This window comes from Salvelinus namaycush, chromosome 20, assembly GCF_016432855.1.
Source record: "Salvelinus namaycush isolate Seneca chromosome 20, SaNama_1.0, whole genome shotgun sequence".
Taxonomy (NCBI): Eukaryota; Metazoa; Chordata; class Actinopteri; order Salmoniformes; family Salmonidae; genus Salvelinus; species Salvelinus namaycush.
Genome location: NC_052326.1, coordinates 33,002,629 through 33,018,535, shown reverse-complemented (window position 1 = coordinate 33,018,535; position 15,907 = coordinate 33,002,629). Strand labels below are relative to the sequence as shown.

At 38.6% G+C, this 15,907-nt stretch overlaps 1 non-coding gene across 1 annotated transcript; it reads right to left on the bottom strand.

Annotated features, from left to right (window-relative positions):
- Window positions 1-13,154: 13,154 nt before the first annotated feature.
- On the bottom strand, window positions 13,155-13,244 carry trnar-ucu. Its single transcript is given in 2 exon segments — window positions 13,155-13,190; window positions 13,208-13,244. It is a non-coding gene; the product is annotated as a tRNA-Arg (tRNA).
- Between the last annotated feature and the right edge of the window lie 2,663 nt (window positions 13,245-15,907).

The following is a 15,907-nucleotide window of genomic DNA, read 5'->3' as shown; positions in this document are numbered from 1 at the left end:
GTCGGGAAGTTTACATACACTTAGGTTGGAGTCATTAAAACTCGTTTTTCAACCACTCCACAAATTTCTTGTTAACAAACTAGAGTTTTGGCAAGTCGGTTAGGACATCTACTTTGTGCATCTACTTTGTGCATCTTTTTCCTCCAAACATAACGATGGTCATTATGGTCAAACAGTTTTATTTTTGTTTCATCAGACCAGAGGACAGTTTCCAAAAAGTATGATCTTTGTCCCCATGTGCAGTTGCACACCCTAGTCTGGCCTTTTTATGGCGGTTTTGGAGCAGTGGCTTCTTCCTTGCTGAGCAGCCTTTCAGGTTATGTCGATATAGGACTCGTTTTACTGTGGATATAGATACTTTTGTACCTGTTTCCTCCAGCATCTTCACAAGGTACTGTACTCTATACCATCTACTGAATCTTGCCATCTTGATGTAATAAATGTATCACTAGCTACTTTAAACAATGCCACTTTCATATGTTTACATACCTTACATTACTCATCTCATATGTATATACTGTACTCTATACCATCTACTGCATATTGCCTATGCCGCTCTATACCATCACTCATTCATATATTTTTTTATGTACATATTCTTATTCATTCCTTTACACTTGTGTGTATAAGGTAGTAGTTGTGCAATTGTTAGGTTAGATTACTTGTTAGATATTACTGCATTCTCGGAACTAGAAGCACAAGCATTTCGCTACACTCGCATTAACATGTGCTAACCATGTGTATGTGACAAATAAAATTTTATTTTATTTGAGGTCATTTGCTGTTGTTCTGTGATTGATTTACACTTTTCACACCAAAGTACGTTCATCTCTAGGAGACAGAACGCGTCTCCTTCCTGAGCGGAATGACGGCCACGTAGTCCCATGGTGTTAATACTTGGGTACTATTGTTTGTACAGATGAACGTGGTACCTTCAGGCGTTTGGAAATTGCCCCCAAGGACGAAGCAGACTTGTGGAGGTCGCCAATTATTTTTCTGAGGTCTTGGCTGATTTCTTTTGATTTTTCCATGATGTCAAGCAAAAAGGCACTGCGTTTGAAAGTAGGCCTTGAAATACATCCACAGGTACACCTCCAATTGACTCAAATTATTTCAATTAGCCTATCAAAAGCTTCTAAAGCCATGACATAATTTTCTGGAATTTTCCAAGCTGTTTAAAGGCACAGTCAACTTAGTGTATGTAAACTTCTGACCCACTGGAATTGTGATACAGTGAATTATAAGTGAAATAATCTGTCTGTAAACAATTGTTGGAAAAATTACTTGTGTCATGCACAAAGTAGACGTCCTAACCGACTTGCCATAACTCTAGTTTGTTAACAAGAAATTTGTGGATTGGTTGAAAAACGAGTTTTAATGACTCCAACCTAAGTATATGTAAACTTCCGACTTCAAGTGTACATATACACTATCATTCAAAAGTTTGGGTTCACTTAGAAATGTCCTTGTTTTTTAAAGAAAAGCTAATTTTTTGTCCATTAAAATAACATCAAATTGATCAGAAATACAGTGTAGACATTGTTAATGTTGTAAATAACTATTGGAGCTGGAAACGGCTGATCTAGGCAGAGTTGCAAAGAAAAAGCCATATCTTAGACTGGCCAATAAAAAGAAAAGATTAAGATGGTCAAAAGAACACAGACACTGGACAGAGGAACTCTGCCTAGAAGGCCAGCCTCGCCTATTCACTGTATTCACTTTAATGAAGCTGCCAGTTGAGGACTTGTGAGGCGTCAGTTGCTCAAACTAGACACTCTAATGTACTTGTCCTCTTGCTCAGTTGTGCACCGGGGCCTCCCACTCCTCTTTCTATTCTGGTTAGAGACAGTTTGCGCTCTTCTGTTAAGGGAGTAGTACACAGCGTTGTATGAGATCTTCAGTTTATTGGCAATTTCTCGCATGGAATAGCCTTCATTTCTCAGAACAAGAATAGACTGACAAGTTTCAGAAGAAAGTACTTTGTTTCTTGCCATTTTGAGCCTGTAATCGAACCCACAAATGCTGATGCTCCAGATACTCAACTAGTCTAAAGAAGGCCAGTTTTATTGCTTCTTTAATCAGAACAACAGTTTTCAGCTGTGCTAACATAATTGCAAAAGGGTTTTCTAATGATCAATTAGCCTTTTAAAATTATAACCTTGGATTAGCTAACAAAACATGCCATTGGAACACAGGAGTGATGGCTGCTGATAATGGGCCTCTGTACTCCTATGTAGATATTATTATTTCTTTTTTTATCAGCCGTTTCCAGCTACAATAGTCATTTACAACATTGTATTTCTAATCAATTTTATATTATTTTAATGGACAAAAAAAAAGTGCTTTTCTTTCAAAAACACAGACATTTCTAAGTGGCCTCAAACTTTTGAACGGTAGTTTATATATCCTAGTAGTATCAAATTGGAAACATCAAGAAACAATTTTACTTATTTTTACTCATACTGAAAACCAACAGCTACATCAAAGTTTTTTTTTTAAATGTCCCTGAGAGCAACACATTCTCTTGGTCAGATATTCCCTGGCTTGGTGAGACACGATTCGTCTCCATCCACCAGAGCCTGTTCACTGGGGAATGTTAAATATCCCCTTTCCTTTGTCACCTTTACAGCTCTTATTTATTTGTCTGCTTTATTATAATGGTGTTGGGGACAGAGGCATCAGTAAGGTAGATGGGTCGTAACTCGTAACTCACCTAGGGACCATCAATCTAGGTAAGTTGACTCCCTGTATTGCTTACAACTGTTACTGTCATATTAAAGCAGCACATTATCAAAATCAATGAGGATTTAACTGCACTCCAGTTAAGTAGGTGATTGGTGCCAGTTAAAGCAAAGAGGTATGAGGAGGCTACAGGTAAACACAAACAACAACTCCAAACACACAACTTAAGGGTCACTTGATTGTCATTGTTAATAAAACTGTCAGCTAAATCAATCAAAATAACTAGTAAGATGCCATACACTTAGAAAAACGGTTCTGGATAGATCCAAAAAGGTTATATTGTTTGCTTCATATATGGCACCCCTGAAGGTTCTATGTAGAACCCTTTTGTATGGTTATTTGATCAGAACCCCAGGGGTTATTCTTCACTGAACCAAAATTGGTTCCATATAGAACCCTTGGGTTCAATATAGAATTCTATATAGAACCTTTAGGGATGTCATATGAAGCAGGCATAGAACTGTTTTTGGTTAAATCCAGAACCTTCCTTTCTAAGAGTGTGTGTTTGGGAGTAGAGAATCATTTGGAATACCATCTACATAAAAATAAAAAAATTCTCTGATTCATGTAGCTGAATTTATTCTTGAAATCAATGCCTTGATAAAATATCCCTTGGATTTTAACTAGTGATATGAAATCCCTGTCAGTGTGTTAGATCATGACATGGCTCACTCTCACTCAGCACCATACTATGCTTCCAGGCAGGTGTTGTCCACGGCACTGTCCATTTAGATGGAGTAAAAGATCCCTCTCTCAATCTTACTCTCTCTCCCACTCTCTCAGCACCACTCCATACTCTCACACAGGTTGGCTTGTTTGAATGTGTTGAATGTGTTTGAACAGGTTGGCTTGTTTGAAGCAAGCTTGCACCAATCATCCTCTCTCCACAGCCCAGGCAGCAGCCCAGGCAGCACTAGCTCAACTTCAGCGGTGCTCACTGACCTCTCCTCTCTCCTCCCCTGGCGGTGACAGTCATCTGCCAGCACCAATTCATCCCTCTGGTGCTTCCAGGGTCGAGAGATGAACAAATAACAACGCCTCCCGCTCCTCTGCGGTCAAACGAGAGGCCACCAGGCGCTGCATCATTTCCTAGGGCATTGTCAGGGGTAGTGAGGAGGTAGTGAGGAGGTAGTGCGCTATGGGGAAATGCATCCCGGTCAAGTGAGGCTCACTACATAACAGCCCTGACCTCCCCATGTGATCGTTCCGTTCTTAAATACCAAGGTGATTGGTATGTAGTTCATCATGAGGTGAGCAGATATGATGCAGATGAAGGCCCGGGACGCGGTTATAACTCTTCATGTAGCTAACACAGGAAAACACATGAACCTATGACCTGATGTTTTCTGAGGGCCTGAATTCAGGGATTCACTTTACATACAACGTAATGTGTCAAACATGATTTTATATTTCAACACTGTAATTCAGAAATCACTGAATTTCATCCTCCCCTAATGTTTGAGAGGAGAGAACAACCGCCACAGTAAAATCATGTTATTATGTGGAGAAGGTACAAGAACACAGTCAAGAGGAAGCATAACAAATTGTTAAGAAACTGTTCAAGACCTTTAAAGACAATGGGTTAACACGCTTTAACCTGAACTCTAAAATATTAGTGTGTGTGAGAGAGAGAGAGAGAGAGAGAGAGAGAGAGAGAGAGAGAGAGAGAGAGAGAGAGAGAGAGAGAGAGAGAGAGAGAGAGAGAGAGAGAGAGAGAGAGAGAAAATGTTGAGGTCAGAGAGGCGTGTCCACTGCTTCGAAATGCTACTACTTGTATCAGCTCAACAAGCAGTTAGGGTGTTTGGTTCAGTTGTCTGGCTGTGCTTGTCTCCACAGTGTTTGAAGGGGTTTCAGCATGCATTGATTCATTACATGACAGCATTATCACTTGACCTATGGGTCACTTCACCTGAGTACCAAGGTTGAACAGGCTCACCAAGACCCATAGTTCACCACTGCGCCAAGGCTCACCACTGCACTTAGCAGGTTTATCAAGACACCAGACTTATGTGCTCTTATATGATAATTAGACAGACAAGGGAAAAGGCTATCATAGAAGATAAACCAAAAAACGGGAACACCAATTTCCCAGTAAACTCAACTGCATGAGTAGGCTATGGACTGTTGGATGAGGTGCATGGAATCACTGAGACATCATGCACATTTATGATCCAATTTTAAACACAGTTAATGACTAGTAATTAATTATTTCATGAATTACAATGAGCTGAAAATGAGTTCAGACAAAAAATATATATTATCCTCCAACCTAGGGAGTTGTGTATGTTGGCAAGATGCAGGTCGGTTTTAGAGGTATGCAGTGCTGAGATAATTAAACAGAAAAAGGAAGGATGAGGAAGGAAGGACACTTTTTTGTCCCCTACTCCAGATGCAGGCTATTACAAATGCATGCTGTTTCCTGTGTGTCTCTGTGAGGCAGCTCCGCTATCGACTGTGAGTAAATTAATATTCAGACGGTAAAAAAAAGCTACCCGTAGATGTATTAATCGAGCTCCGGGTGGGAGAAACAGTAGCGGGGATGCAGGTGAACCCTGGACGACCCCAGGAGCTGTCACACAGACATATCTGCCTATTATGCAAATGTAAGGAGTGAGCTATTGATCCCAGCCTGTAGGATACCATTAGCCCGCCCAGCTGGGACCAGGGATATGTCTCAGTGTTGTACCCATGCACACTGCATATTGCTGATCATTTGCAAATATATATAAAATGTGCATGAAACAGCCTCCAGACACTCAATGCAAACAGACCATATCCCATGAAGGTGACACTGGGAGGAGGGGTGATGATGATGAAGATGATGATAATGGCGATGAGGATATTGATAATGATTGTAATTCTACAATAACAATCACAAGCAGTAAACACATTTTATCCATGTTTATTGATGATTAATTTCCGTTTCTGCAATGGTAATTAGGAATAGGGATCAAGTAGGCCTCCTGTACATATATATATCAACAAATGAAGTAGGCTACACACTGTATCTTAATTGGGTTCTCTACAGATCTTTATTGTATTCTCTCTAGCAGTCAAACACACAGGATTTGACCACAAGCAGAACACAAATGCTAACACACACAAATAAGTTTACAGAGGAGACAACACAGCTGGATGAAGAGGAGCACAGGCACGGCAATTCATTTACACTTGCCTGATTATCTTTCACCATCCAGGCCGCTCCACAACTGAACCACACCTTCCAGAGTTGCTCTTGCACTTGATCCCTACGGAAAACACACATCAAAGGGTTACAGCAATTCAGCTATCAATCATAGGAATCACTGTGTGATCGGAAACAGACCCTGATCTGTTTATTATGAAGACTTATCTCTATTTGCACACTGTCTCTATCCATCTTTATCTAGCTACCATTCTCCACATCACCCAATCACATCAATCAATAATGAGAGTATACTGTGGTATTGGCTTGATGAAAAACGGACAGTAGCAAAAGAAAACAAAAGGAAGAATGGTGACAAAAGATATGTATATATAAGATACATTGTTTCTTCATACATTGTTGGTTGAATTCAAAGCTTTCCGACTGGACAAAAACTTGTTGAATCTACATTGTTTCCATGTCATTTCAACCCAAAATTGAACTTTCCCAAGTACAAATTCAGAGATCAATGAACACTGATGCTAGTGAATAGACACATTACAAACACTCAAGTGTCAATGGCGTATACCGAATGCCCCTGTCACTAGCCTACTACAACGCCTTATACCTGCTCTATGTGAGTGAAGACAGACATGGCATCTAAACACCATAATTAAAGGAAGTGGCTTACATAAAGAAGCTCTGTATATTTGTGAATTATTATGAGTATTAATAGACTGTGCTGGATATTTACAAATGAATGACTGTTATAAATGCATCCATTCTGTTGGAGCATGACATATTATTTGAAAAAGATAAAACATTCAGAAAGAAATTAGTTTCTCAAAACCTAAGAAGACAAATAATGATTAAGCATATATTTTGAGATTATTTTTTAAGGGTTAAGCATAGTAGTAGCATGCTTTATCTCTATTTTTTGTTTTAGTTTGTCTCTAAAAGACATAGCAAACGAACAACAGCCACAATTGACCACATTAATCTGTCCACGTATAACCAAATTAATCCAATTTAAAGATTTAGGCTACAGAAATGTGTGCTCATGATGAATTTTCAAGGTTTCTGTTCAGAATGTATGGGAGTCAGGAATTCCAATTATCAAAACGTGTTGACAACGTTCTGCAAAATTGAGAATGTTCAATCTCTTTTGCTAAATAGTTTGTCAAAATACCTACCTTAATTTAATTGTGTTGCTAGATCTCCTTCGATTTGAGGATGGATCTAGTGTTTTCAGTAAAAACTGAGATTTTGATTGTATGCTGTTTTTTTCCTCCGATAAAATGTTCTTTATTTTTGTGATTACAGTTTGGAAAAGGTAGACCTATATTAGAAATCTTAATTAAGAAATATTTTTGGCAAGCATGATATAATAAATATGTGCGGAGTCTTATACTGCAATATACCGTAAATGGCACAGTGGCACAAGGCACATTCGAATGGTTCTCAAAACTAACTTTGAATACATAAATGGTATAAATCCTAGATGTGCAGGGTATATTTTAAATGTTTTATGAATGTGCACCTCACACAAAAATATAAACACCACCAAAATAGAAGTTTGATCTTCCATATCCTTACCATTCGAGCCCACCCGCATCATGCAGCTTGCGCAATTATCAGGAGTCCATAATGAAGTCACTAGTCCACTACGGATTATAAATGGCTTTAGATCACCTCAGTTAGTCGGCAAAGGGTTTTTTCCGAGTTGATATATTTCCTTTCAATATTAGATATTCTAACAGAGCAATACAAAGTTGAATCCTGCTGTTTTCCAGATCATGAAAAATTTCCATAAAAGTTTTTACTAACTTAGACCGTCATTGTAAAGAATAATTTGTTCTTAACTGACTTGCCTAGTTAAATGAAGGTTAAATAAATAAATAAAATGATTCGATCCTCAACTCGAAGCGAGGGGTAGGGTGCCATTGCAACGACAAACCTAGGGACCCATCTATGCAGTCTATGTCATCACAGGTCGGTGGATCAAATTACTTCTGAAATGTAGGAAGAAAAATAATACAAATAAACAAATAAAAACTTCTGAAATGTAGGCTGAGGTTGTGACTGAAGTCAGGCGCTTGACAGGCCAGCCTGTTTCAGGTAAGCCTATGGGAAACCAACAGCTCTGGTTGTTTTTTATGTTTAAAAGTATATTTTAAACGAGGAGCTCTAAATCATGCATTGACGTCAATGGGTAGCCTAATGTGTGAAAATTCGAGTTACACACGTGCGTGCTCTAAGTTCCCTAACATAGTGGTCTCGTATAGGCTAACTAATAGGGTCAACTGTGCCCCATTGCTATCAAATGAGCTGCTGTCATAAGACACTTGGTCAGAGCAATCACGATAGAATCACATTTTGGAGCCATGTTGTCCAACTACAGGCTAAACTCAGTTCTAAGAGAGTTTAAGGGTCATTGTAAGGTCTTCAAGAAACAATTGGCAGAGGTATATTTTTTATTTATTTAACTAGGCAAGTCAGTTAAGAACAGTCTTAATTACAATGATGGCCTACCCCGGAAGACGCTGGGCCAATTGTGCCCCGCCCTATGGGACTCCCAATCACGGCATGGAATCAAACCAGGGTTTGTAGGGAGGTCTTTAGCACTGAGATGCAATACCTTAGACCGCTGCGCCACTCAGGAGCCCAAATATATAAAGAGAGAGGACCAAGGTACTTGCTTTCAAGTAGTGTGACATGTTTGTCTAAACAGTGATAAAATGTGAAGGCTTGGTGTTGTAAAAATATGTTCTTCAATAGCCTATAAATGGCATTACATTTTAGAAATGAACTTAGAGAAAATCGTCAGAGCTACAGTCGAGAGAGAGGTCACAAAGGACAGAAGAAATGGATGGAGGAAGAGATAAAGAGTGAGGTTGAGGTAGCAAAGAAAGGGGAGATAAAATAAAGAGTTGGAGAGACAATTGAGAGAGAAAAAAGAGCACAGGTGATAGAGGGAAAGAAAAAAGGAGAAGATAAAGAAGAGAGAGATGGACCCAGAAAGAGAGATGGCTCTGTGTGCACGGGCCAATCCTATCATTTATCAGAGCCCTGGAAGATCTACCATCAGAGCACCTCTGAGTGATGTTGCTCACTTGCCTCCGCCTCCATCATACCAAACCTCAGTGGGCTATGACTGCAGTTCCACGAGCTCTGTCAATTTTTATAAAGCTGTGCTTATAAAGCTTCATAAAAAAAGCTTTATAAAGCTTCATTTTCATAAAGCTGTGCTGATCTAGGGTCAGTTTTACATTTTAGATCATAATAAATAAGAGGGGGACCTGATCCTAGATCAGCACTCCTACTCTGAGACGCTTTGTCAATAGGGGCCCTGAGCTACTCTCAACATCCCCATGTAGGCTAATAGAGAGCGCAGTAACAGGTCAGTAACATGAACATTTCAACAACTTTGGTAGTCAGCAAAGAATGATTAGAATACAGGTTTCATTATGTAGGCTAAATAAGGATGTACACCTTCAAAGCACTCAAAAGCAAATGTAACATTAGGTAAAGGGTGTCAAAACGGGTATGCCACATGTGGCCAAGCACAAGATGTATGGACGTTTTATATCACCCATCATCACTTTTCTAATAAATTGTTTGTAAAGCATCTATGTAGGTCTCGTGATGGGTTATGATGGTTTCATTAAGCCCAAGAAGTTAAACATTCATTTAAACGATCCTTTATAATACATTTTGATACAATGGAAATACTAATTTCAAGCTGAACAAAGATATAGGCGTTTCCTTCATATTCCCAATGTGTTCTCTATTACAGATGTCTTGCGGGTAACATCTTGAAAAGGTCTAAAAGCAGCTCCCGTGCGTGAAGAATATCAGGAAAAAGTGGCACGTGCTGGTTATTTATGCAAAGGAAATTAGTTATCGTGTAGCCTAACACAATGACTAATGTTTTTTTGTGTTAAATAGCCCAGATAAACTATTGGCACCATACTTGAACAGGATAATAGGCTACATGGTAAACCCTTTCAATTAAATCCCATGGAAAATGTGTTCGACACTGTACAAGTTCAATGCAATCGAAATGCATGCAGAATGGCATACGATGATTATTGTCTGATTATTGACCTCGACGTTCTGGTAATAAATACGCCTACATGTACGTGAGTAGGCCTACAGGCTATTAGGACTGAGAAAAGAAGAAAATATATTAGGCTAGTGCAACTTGAGAGATATGATTTGGTAAAATTAGCATATCAATCCCTTACAATCTCAGAGCCTATATAATGACTAACATCTAAAAAACGTAATTATGAAACTGGCCATTCAAAAAAACAAAAATTATCCCACTTTAACAACACACCAAAAAGGATAACACATCATCTTTAGCCAGTTCTATAACTGCCTACAAAGAAGTAGGCTACATTTAATTGACACAGCAAGTTCTGTTCTTGAAATTAATTTCCGATAATTTCTCGATAGGTTTCATCACTTTTATCAGCAGTCCTTCTGCTACAGAATTCAGTGAGCATCATGGTTAAAGGAAAAAAGCAATTAGCCTAATTCAATTAAAAACGATAAACTTTCGAGGTTTAAGTGCAGCCAACAAAACATGTTTTAAAGTTGGGCTAGATCTATATTAACTTGTGCAACCGTGCAATATTTTTCCGTCTCTTAAATGAAGTTTAACACGGTAAATGACTGCTGGCAAGTTAATGTCGGCCATAAAAAAATGTGGATTATGGTGGAAAACAACAATTGACTAGTCACTATTGATTTCGGCATTACGCTGCCATGTTTTTGGGGGAAACAAGGGAGAGAAGTGAGAACGGTAGTGAGTGGGGAGAGCACATCTGGTACGTTCAGAATCTGAAAGTTGCTCACATTTGTCAGATATTGCTTGAAAAATAAACAATTACAGGGCAAAACAACGATATCAGAACGCTGAAGTATAGCCTACACGTTAAAAAAAATAAACGTTAAGAAAATACAAATGTAAGAAAATAGGTTTCTGCTGCATCGGAATGAATTAGATTAAATTCAGGCTAAAGTGGGGATAATGTTATTAACAGTTTTACAGACCATTTCAAATATTTATTTTTTCACTCGTTGCAAATTCACTTCAATTAGAAACATCAAATTGCATGTTTACTGGTGTTATCAGCTCTTCACTTACTCCTTGACTACATTGCTTTCCTTGGGTGATTGGAACTTGCTCCCCGTTTCAACTTCGACCTTTAACCTCTGACTCTCCTTGGGCTGACTCGGTCACCGGGTTGGAGAGGCAACACTCAGTTGACTAAATATTCAAAAAATTCTCTCAATCGATTACCAACAAACCACTCCAACTCCACTTATCTGTCACAGGCTATACTGCAAATTGAAATCGGCCTGGCGTGAAGTTGAATACGTTCTGTTATTTTGTAGAATCACCTCAGAATAGGAACTTGCACATTTAACAATGATGCGTGCCCTTTTTTTTTACTGACTTTGAAATTCAGGGTGTTCATTTATTTTTGTATAAGATTGAAAACATGTTAAATCATAAAGATTATTATTAACATATTCATAAAATAATGTTTGTTTATAAATTAAACTATATTATTATCATGACAATTGTATGTTGTTGTAATGTGTAATTAATATGAGCAGGTATATTATTCATATTAATTTTATTAGCCTTAGTTCACCCGGTGATCCTTGGCATTAAGTGTAGGGACACATACTTTTAATGAATTGACTCGAACTTTAGTTTGTTAATGGACAAATCACTTTGTATAAGGGCTGGTCCCGCTATTTACAGAACCATGAGCTTGGGTCTGAAACAATCGATGTTAGCGAAATAGAAGAATAATGAGCACCCGGTTACATTAAGATCATTGATGGTATAGGCATATACTTTTTATTTATCGTTTAGGGAGGGCACTTCATAATATCAACTTGGAGAGATCCGTTATTTTAACGTGACCATCATAACATAAGGCTGCCGAAATAAAGGTAACAGAGCTCCCTTACAGTTTATCCTCAATGTTGTGTAACATAGTAGATATAACAGGCCTGCATGCCTGATTCATGTCGACGACAAATGAAAATGAATGATTCTTTCCATCTGAACAGCCTATGCAGAAACAAAGGGCCCATAATACTGGGGTATTCAAACTCTTCTCGTTCTTTGTCTACCCTATTGTAGCATATCATACTACCTAATGTAAAGTAACATATCATACTAAATGGAGTGGGACGGATTTTAGTCAAATATAATAGCCTATGTTTAGTTGTGAGACCACAGCCAGCGTACAAAGAGGCTTCAATCTAGAGCGAGCTGATGTTGCAAGTCTGTGAGAGAGTGAAATATTGTTTTCAGTCTGATTGAACGCAAACATGCAGCTTCTCTCTGCCTGCCAGAAGTTAACGTCTCTGCAGTATAAAATAGCAGCATTCAAACGCAGAATTGCCTAATCCGTATTTAAGTGTTTTGCCTTGTTATAACCACAAAATTCAATTGGAAATAAGAATAGAACCAAATGTCACCTCAAGAACAACGTGGTCAGTATTTGCTAATACATGACGGCATACCTGTTTATGTTCTGGTATTGATACTACTCAGTAGTAAACCTCTGTTAAACGTAATACTTGATGAACTACACTGGGAATTCCTAGTGGGATATAGGCTATCCAGCCAATGCTTTCTATTTATGGAGATTCTATCCGAGATTGGGGCACCATTGCGTGTGTTCAATATCTGCTGTTCATAGCGGAATTATTCTGTTGATTATGTGTTTTTTAGCAACCTACTAAAGAAGTTCTATGTTTCATGGTGACTGATGGGTTTTCATTGCACTTCTCTGTTCCGACACTGTATGCCTGGAAGTATTTTCCAGCACCAGCTGCCAACTCCGAGTCCACACCCACTATGCCACGTGCACTGTTACGCAGGCCTTCAGGCTGCGTAATCCTGAACGAGCACGTCGAGAGCAACAAGCAGTTCGCAAACAACTTTTGCCTGCACAGTATTTTAACATGTTTCAAGATTGTATGCATAGTAAAGGATCGCATATTTGGTTATTGACTATGACAGCTACCCGACATCTGACGTTAATAAAAGTATACAACTTTCGGTGAATCTTTCTTGAATTTCCGCGAAAGATTATGCTACGGTGTGTGTAGATATAGCCTTTCAGCTTATCAATGGATATGAATAGTCGGGCTATTATTATAGCTGAGGTTAAGCACATTTTGCGTATTCGCAAATGTTCATGTTTCATTGTCATTCTTTACTCATGTTTCACTATCAACAGGTCAAAAAATTCGACTCCGGTGGGACTCGAACCCACAACCTTTGAATCACCACGATCTTTAACCTAGAAGTCCAATGCGCTATCCATTGCGCCACGGAGCCACTGAATATTAGGGAAGTAGTTTCAAATACGACCCTCGGCCTTGAAACATGCCCATCTTTTTACCTACACACTATTCTGTCAATGTTAGGGCAGTTACGAAATAGGCTGCACACGATTTGAAGTAAAATCCAAAGTCTCAAAAAAATCCATCAAACGCTTTTATTTTGGGTGGTTTCAAAATAGATGACCCAAGCTGTAGCCTACAATAACTCAAGTTTTTTGGTCACATATTATTAGGCTACATAGACCCATTATAAACTCAACACAACCGTTACATCACTCCAGCACAGTCACAGTACCATCTCTTACATATTATAAAATTGATGGTCTTTCGTTACAATATTGTACTGGCGGTTTGAGACAGTCAGTCGAGGACATTTCTGGTAGCGAAAACCAATCATATCCCTGTTCCTACCAAGAAGTTACGAAGAATTGCCCTCACCAACCAATCAGAGACGGCACCGCTACCAAGACGTTACCATGAATTGGCCAATGAGAACAGAGCTGTGGAACACCGCTCACACAGCGATGACCGCTGGCCTTGGCGCGGTTCATGACGCTTCCACATAAAATTGGCTTATCAGAGTAAAAGTAGATAGATATTTGGTTGAGTGAGGTTCCCATTTATTGCATGATATAACATACATAGTTTCCCTGCAAAAGATTACCTTAGAAAGGATGCAGAGACGTGTATTCCATGTTGTTCTAGTGAGGCGGAAAGAACCGTATGCTCTACTCTCACCTGTGCGAACACTTTCTTATTGTATACATACCTAGGCTACACACAGTCAGGTGAAAAATGATTGGCACCCTTGATAAAGATGAGCAAAAAAGACTATGAAATAAATAATTCAAATACTGAGCTATATTGTATGCAAAAAAAATTATATTATTATTTTACATTAATACAATTGCTCAGAGAAGGATATTTGGTTTAACTTTGTTTTTTAAAATGTGTTAAAATGATTGGCACCCCTGTTTTCAATACTTTGGCACCCTCCCCCTGCAAAGATAACGGCACTGAGCCTTTTTCTCAAATGTTTTATTTGATTGGAGAACACATTAGTAGGCCATTCCTCCATACAAAATCTTTCCAGATGTGAAGGATGTTTTTTTCTCTTTTTAACAAAAATATATGCCTTATAGAAATAGGACATGTTAATCACAATACATAGCGTGACTGCAGAAAAGCTGTTGTTAATCTAGGGTGTCGACTGTGCAAACCACAAGGTTGAGACAAGATGTAAAAATGCTGAATAACAAGAAAACAGGAACTGAGGAATGTGTAGAAACCGACAACTCAGCTCAATCTTCACAAACACCATTCCGGACATCTGAATCCTGAGTGCTGTGGGGCTGGGACCAGCTTGGGCACCACCGATAGGCTAGCAAGTTTAAACCACGCTAAGCCTCTTTTATACTGTGACAGAGGTAGTTCCAACTTTAGAGTTGGCCTGTCACAGTATAAAAGAAGATGTCTGTACTATTTCAGTCAGTTCTCTGCTTTACCCTGCGTGGTGATACAGTGAACCCGTATATACGAAAATTGCATTTACCATTTATCGCTTATGTTAAATAAAAATACTTAAAGTATATTCGGTGACTCTGAATCACATTTTATCCTGATACCAGATTCGATTGACGCAACCCTTTACAAGATCAGATATGGCCATTGCAAAATGTTTATTTTGTGGTAAACTAACCATTTCTTTGTGGAGTTGGATGTGTGCTTGGGGTTATTGTCTTGCTGGAAGATCCACTTGCGGCCAAGTTTCAGCTTCCTGACAGAGGCAACCGGGTTTTTTGCTAAAATAACCTGGTACTTGGTAGAATTCATGATTCTGTTGACCTTAACAAAGGCCCCAGGACAAGTGGAAGCAAAACAGCCATAAAACATCAAAGATTCACCACCATATTTTACAGTAGGTATGAGGTTCTTTTCTTCATCCTTCCTTCGACACTGGTGTGTGTGGCCACTCATGTTTTACTATCAACAGGTCAAAACCTAAACTCCAGTTGGACTCGAGCCCACAACCTTTGAATCAATTCAACCCTTTACTTAGAAGTCCCATGCACTTTCCATGACAAGGATATTGTTCATCAGTCGAGGTTGTACAACTAGGAATTAATAATTGTAGCGAATTCACCGGGAATTTATTTTAAGCAAAAATGAACATACTGGCCGACACGGTCCTGAGATAGCTGCTGTATTTAGCCTAGAATTGTGTTTCTTATGCTTTCTTTTCCTTACTTTGAAAACATGAGAGTAGAAAAGCATTGGGCTTCTGCCAACATATATCATCCTCCATAACGTTTTAATATGAAACCTGTCTATTTTTGTCAAACCACTCACTCTCGTCAGGATTTGAACTTGTAGAAGGGTACATTAGAAGGCTAAACACCACAGGAGTTAAATCTTGTTTATCCCAATTTTAGAGAAAGGGCTTAATCTATAAATGTAATATCATGATCCCATCGAAAACGTAATGTTAGCTAAGTTATTTTGATTGTAAATCAAGGAAGTAATTGAAGACAACATAATTGGAGGAAGATGTGAGAATAAAAAAATAAATAGAGTATATTTGTCAATCAGTGCACAGCACACACTCAGGAAAATTAAATAGTTTATACAATGGCGCATTCAAAGACTGACATTAATTGA